This window comes from Otolemur garnettii, unplaced genomic scaffold, assembly GCF_000181295.1.
Source record: "Otolemur garnettii isolate 467f Iridium unplaced genomic scaffold, OtoGar3 scaffold00085, whole genome shotgun sequence".
Classification (NCBI taxonomy): Eukaryota; Metazoa; Chordata; class Mammalia; order Primates; family Galagidae; genus Otolemur; species Otolemur garnettii.
In genome coordinates, this window is record NW_003852480.1 from 3,114,665 (window position 1) to 3,121,397 (window position 6,733).

The following is a 6,733-nucleotide window of genomic DNA, read 5'->3' on the forward strand; positions in this document are numbered from 1 at the left end:
TCAGAGATCCCAGTGTGAGAGCATTTTGGTAAAATTTTAGGCAGATAGTAAAAAAGCTTAGTCAAAACAGAAACAAAATCTTAAAATCTTTTATATTTTTTATTTGCATTTTATTTTTAACCAGAATTCATGCTTTTATTTTATCCTACACTTTAATCAAGAGGCCTGTAATAATACACTTGCTCATTTCTTTCATACCATAACATGACTAATCTGTGATTTTCAGCGTTAATCTTTTGAAATTGTGAACCAAATTTGGGGTTACCAGAGAATTTGGGTAAAGGAAGAAAAACTGATCTTTAGAAACTAATTGGTTAAGTAACTAGTAATATTTTATGGTGGTGTTTATTGATTTACAGGAAAGAGACCGTAAGATCATGAATAATTCACATTACAAGGAATCTATCATCACTATAATATTTTTGACTATTATAGTAACTGCTAAAAGCATGAAATACTTGTATAATTTTTCAGATTAAAATGAGACAGTTACTTTATGTTTTGTACAAGAGAATGCTTATTAAAATGCCACAGGTTGGCATGCCTACTGTTTTGCTTTTTAGACACCATGCTAATTTTTACATGATGTGGTAGTCTAAAAACTTTTTGATGCAGGTTTTTAATTTGGTAATTATGTAATTTATAAAATACCTTTTTTGGGAAAGAGTGTAGTTAAATATATAACTTAATGTTTTAGAAGATAAATCAGTATGTAATCGATTATCCCCATTTTTAGCGTGAAAAATAACCAGTCTAATTTTCACTTAGAACTTGGAATTGAATTTACAGTATGCACTGAGCTATGATGTATGTCTTACGTAAACTTCTTAAAATTAGATGTGTTGCAGTAGTTTAAAACGGATTGTGATGCTTTTCTTCAGAAACATGAATCCTCATATAGTTCACATAGCCAGTGTTCTCAGGACGTTTTTCAAGGCAAGTGTGTGAGTTTTGCAGAGAGAATAGCGTTTTAAAATGCAGTGAGAAAAGACTGGAGATGCCTTTCATTAGCATTTTCTTACATTTTGATGAGCTAAGATTGAGGCTGTATTTAAGTTTGCCAAAAAATAAGATGTGGCATGAATTTTCAATCTTAGAATGAGTAGATTATAGAGGCCGGTAATAAATTAAGTTCCAGGCAGGGGCTGGAAGATTTGAGGTCCATTATTAAAGAGAGTAATTTGGAACATTAGATAGGTACTAGTTTACCTTGTCTCCAGTTTCAGAATGGGGATTTAAGGAGGGGCAGCTGTGTTTATTTTACCCACAATTTCAGACCCTCTCCTCATTTATGGGTAATTATTTTGGAAGTTAGTGTGGTTAGAAAGATCTGAGTTCCATAATAAAAAGAAAAGCAGAAACAATAGGACTGAGGAGGAGGAAGTGACTCAGGAGCTGGCTCACATCTCTTCTGTGGTGTCTTATTCTTCCTTGGATTTTAATAATAATAATTAAAAAAACAGTTCTTCCCAGTTTGGAAAGACCAAAAATTGTGCAGAAAGATATTAAACTGAAGATCGAAGATAACTTGCCCTGTCTGCACTGCGGGGATTGTGTGCCCCAACTGACAACCGAAAAATCTCTAGCCTTCCGAGGCTGGTTGCAAAGTCAAAATGTTGTCTGTGCTCTGACATTCTGATCGCCTCTTTACCCCCACTTCAGCTCACCCCCAAATATGGCTTCTCTTTATACAAATTTGAATGAGGAGAGTTGGAACACAGTATAACATAAACATATTCATAAAGTTTCAGTCATTGCAGCATTTTTAAAATAATGAAAACCCATACATAGGTCAAGTAAAAAGCCAGGTATCTCCCACATATGTTATCAGTAGTCATTTTCTGCCATGTGAATATACACTCCAGATACTGATTAAGAAATAAATACATGTTGAACTTTGTAGTAGATTAACCTTGGTGGGAGTGTACAAAAGTAATAGAAATAATAATTTTTTATATAAGATTAAGTTAATATAATATAAGTTTAATACACTATAATACAACTTTATAGGAATGCTTTTTATTATAATCAATAATGATCTGATCTTTAAAATGCAGCATCAGTTTAGTAAGATTTATTCATGTATGCGCCTTATGAAAATTAGCCCTATATTTTATTAAAGTTTTTCTACAAAATAATAAGTCCTATTTATTATAAGCATTCATAGGGGCTTGGCGCCTGTGGCTCAAGTGGCTAAGGTGCCATCCACATACACCTAAGGTGGCAGGTTCGAAACCAGCCCGGGCCCGCCAAACAACAATGACAGCTGCAACCAAAAAAAAAAATAGCCAGGCGTTGTGGCTGGAGCCTGTGGTCCCAGCTACTTGGGAGGCTGAGGCAGGAGACTCGCTTGAGCCCAGGAGTTGGAGGTTGCTGTGAGCTGTGATGCCAGGGCACTCTACCCAGGGGGACAGCTTGAGGCTCTGTCTCAAAAAAACAAAAACAAAACAAACAAACAAAAAAAACATTCATAGGATTTTGAGGTAGATTGATATAAGTTGGCTTCTTCTTTAGTTAAGGACTTCTTGGTAGGTTTTGTTAGTTTCAAAAACTATTCAGCTATTGAAACAATGAAAAGAATACGTTTGGTTTGTGTGATTATGCACATTTGTTTGACATTGGACTTTTCGTCTTGAGTTACTGTTCTTAAATTAGCAGTAGGAGATGCTTTCATTCATGTCATGGCTTTGATCTATCACTTATTTAAGTTTTTACCGAGGTCTCTTCAGATTTACTCCAGTAGTTGCTACTTAATTGTAAGAGGATATGTTTGGGGTACTATATCAATGACTTATGTATATATTAATAGTAAATTTCTTAGAATATTAAGGATTTTACATTTTACCTTCAGTTCATATCATATCCCACTTGACTATTATTTATTCATATGATATTTTAAAATCTTTTTATGCATATAAAGTACAGGGAAAATATCTTACTTATTTTAATATTTTCATCCTTGCTAATTTTAAATGATTAAGCATTTGCTTAATTGAACCTAAAGCTTTTGTCTTTAATGTTGTCATCATTTCTCTCTGAATTATAACAGGATAGCATTTCAGACAATTTTGTATTACTTCTTGTATCATAGAGAGGAAAGCTCAGTATATTCATTAATATGTTTTTACTCATTTAACAAGAATTTATTGAGTGCCTACCATGATGCAGGGAATCTCACTCCTGTTGACCTTGTAGTCTCAAGGGGGAGTACAGATGCTTAAATGGGCAGCTAAAATATAGGAAGTGGAGGTACATTCACCCGGCACCTTGAGGAATCAGGGCTGCCTTCCTGAGCCACCTTTGTGTCTTGGCTCAGAGAAAACTTATCTTGTACAAAAAAAAACACCCATTCGTTTAAAGGTGTATAGGCTGAATATTTTTGCAGTTTTCAGAAGCCATGCTGAAAGCTGGACTTCATGACTGTGGAGCAGGAAGGGGAGTGACATTCTGAGGTTTAGATTTAGATAAACTGCCGAGCCTATAAGACTGGAATAGGGCAGGGACGCCAAAAGGAGACAACAGGACTTGGCTAAATAATGCAAATGGCAACAACGGCTAGAATTTGGCCTTTGGAGTTAGAGTTGAAGTTAGGGGAGTTAAGCACTGTTCTGGGGAAAGACAGTAGAATTGTTTCAGAATAAAACTTTAAATAGCTCTAATTTATTAATCTCTGATGATTGACTCTGTGGGCAGTACTTGTTGGAGTAGTGTTTAATGACTACGATAGATGAATACAAACACTTGAATGGTAGATGAGTTTGAAGCCAATTATTCTTTAATCCAGGAAAGCTCAACAGACATCTGAAAACTGAATTAGGTAATAAAGAATGGAAAAGAGGGTGTGTGGGGAGAGTGTGAGAGAGCAATCCCCTCTAGCACACACACAAACCACATACATACACACTGTTTTGCTAGAATTTATTGTTGGATGGTTGATGCTTCATGTTGATATCAGAGAGTCTTTTGAGAGTGTCAAAAGTATCCTTTGCTTTTCTCACTCATTACTGGCAGGTTTACTGTTCTTCTTCACCTAGATTGCTTTTACAATCCTGCAGAAAGCTCCCTGTGGAAAGGTCTCTGAACAATGGGCGGACAGAACAATACTATGCCATATGTGCTGCAGTTTCTGGCAAAACGCAGCATGTGAAATCTGCTGCAGCGGTCATAACCTCTTTGCTTAGAGGGGACTGTTTCTTTTCCTTGCGTTCTGATCAGCTATTTATGTTGATTTAATTTATATAGATTGGGAAATTACACTGCAGTGCATGTGTAGACATTGAAATGTAAATCAGGAAATAATTTAAAACATGAAATGATTTCTCTCATGCTATTAACAGCATGCATTGCAAATTCATGCAAGGCAGTTGAGAATGGTATGCAGTGTGCTGTTTACCCAAGTTTCAGCTTCTGTTGAAGGATGTCTATTTTTATATATTACATCATCTCTGCTACAGAACTCGGGTGTCCACTGGGATTTACTGTTCTTTCATTCCATGTTGAAAGGAAGCTTGTATTGATGTCATAATTGGACCCGTCTTTTGGTTGCACTTGGAAATTGAAAGTAATAAGGGTGTTGTGTAGCAAGTCATGCAATATTTCAAGCAATTTATTTGTCAAAAGATCATTTCCACTTTGTCCTGCCTCTTATTGTGAATACTGGTGGCTGTCTGTGCCTGTACATGTTTTAAATATACTTGGCTAAAATTTAACTTTTAGTCACAATAGCAAAGGTGCTTTTTATCTTCAACTATTTCATTTCTTTCCATGTATTTTTTTTTTCTTTTGTCATGAGATTTTGCTGTGCTATATGCTGATTTGAAGAATGTCTCTTTGGAAAAATCTCCTTTGGTATTCAGAACTATATCCTACCAGTGCTGAATTAAAATGATTAGTTTTAAGTTGTCTGTCTTCCCTGTTTGAAACATCGAGTGATTAGAAATATTCTCTTTTGGTTTTGAGTCCAGTGTCAAAATGATATTAACTTGAAATGCCTCTCTGTTAGCTAGAAGAAATTGTTGACCTCTGGACAAAACTCTAAGCTTTTATGGAATGTTTAGATGTTAAGTTTTAAATCATTTGTGAAAGGAAATATTTTCATCATATTAAAATAATATGAAAGTATCTATTAAATTCTTTTATATATTTATGTATATAAAAATTTCCCCTTTATTCTTTCCTTTTTTTTAAGAGATGGAATCTCACTTTATCACCCTCAGTAGAGTGCCATGGCGTCACAGATCACAGCAACTTCCAACTCCTGGGCTTAAGCGATTCTCTTGCCTCAGCCCCCCAAATAGCTGGGACTATAGGCACCTGCCACAACACCCAGCTATTTTTTTGTTGCCGTTTGGCCAGGCTGGGTTTGAACCCACCACTTTCGGTATATGGAGCCGGCACCCTGCCCACTAAGCTGCAGGTGTCACCCCCCCTTTATTCTTTCTTCAAAAATTTAGTGATTATCCATAATATCTCAGTAGTAAACTTAAAAAATAAAGCTGATCAGGAACTAGCCTCTTTTTTAAAAGTAGCAGTTTTATTGAGATAATTCATATACTATATAGTTCGTGTATTTTAAGCATGTAATTTAATGGTTTTCATCTCTTTGGTTTAAAACACACATAACATTAATTTTACTGTCTTAACGCTTTTCAAGTGCACAGCTCAGTGGTGTTACCAGTTGTAAGCTTGTGACTGACTTGAATATATCAATTTCACAGATGTTCCTAACATCCTTTGTGATCATTAAAATTACACATAGGCTAAGAAATAACTTCAAAGATATTTTTGGACAGAATAATTGTAGAATCTATTGGAGAAAACTCTTACTGAATAATTGTTTGTATTAGAGCAATTTCTACACTTGATCTTAGCCAAAAGGCTGAGAAGCGATTATTAGAGCAATTTTTTATGAACTCAGTAAAAATCAGATAACCTTTTTTTTTTTTTAAATCTTCCTTTGTCTCTTTCAAGTAGAAGACAGGTGGCACTTGGATATAATCTCAGAGGAGAAATAATAATAGCAGCAAAGTGGGCCAAATCTGTAATATGAAAACAAAATATTGAGCTTGTCTTAATTTTTACTCAGATGACTATGAGGATACCACTGATAATCAGCTGCTTGTGGTTTTGGTACAATCTAGAAGGCATTTGAGATTGTTAGAAAATAAAGTTAAAATCTCAAAATAAGTTGTAACATTTCCCTTTTACTATTTATTAGCATACTTCTACTTTGTAAGCATTTCTTTACACTTGATCTTAGCCAACAGGCCAAGAAAGGGTATTTCTTAATTGAAAAACTTTTAAACCAAGTCTTTAAAAAGCTCTTTGTGCAGTGGCAGTATCATAGCCAATGAGGTTTATCTGAGGCACGATTATTGCTAATTGATTATTAGCAATTGATTATTGCTAATTGTGATTATGGCTAATTTTCCCAATAACCCCCCCATGGCGACTTGAAATATAATCGGCATTGGCAATTTTTGATGGTTTCTACAGAGACTGAATTAAATAAAGAAACAAAACAGAAAACTGTGTGACTCACCAGGAATTTTGGCATACTTAGGAAATGTCCCCCCCCCCCAATTTTCTTTCTTTTTTTAAATTTCAGATTAATAATGAGGGTACAAACAATTAGATTACTAGATTACAATGTTTGCATTTGTTAGGTAAGGTCCCTGTTGTAGTTGTGTCCCATACCTAGGAGAGGAAAGTTTTTATTTTTTATTTTTTTTTT

General features: G+C 34.8%; 1 protein-coding gene and 2 pseudogenes across 10 annotated transcripts in view; 2 read left to right on the forward strand and 1 right to left on the reverse strand.

The window, feature by feature from the left end:
- Nucleotides 1-6,733, forward strand: part of RAPGEF2 (Rap guanine nucleotide exchange factor 2) — a 291,756-nt gene that overhangs the window by 167,699 nt on the left and 117,324 nt on the right. The gene's annotated exons all lie outside the window — the stretch shown is intronic.
- LOC111726892 lies at nucleotides 5,718-5,890 on the reverse strand (annotated as a pseudogene).
- On the forward strand, nucleotides 6,321-6,498 carry LOC111726894 (annotated as a pseudogene).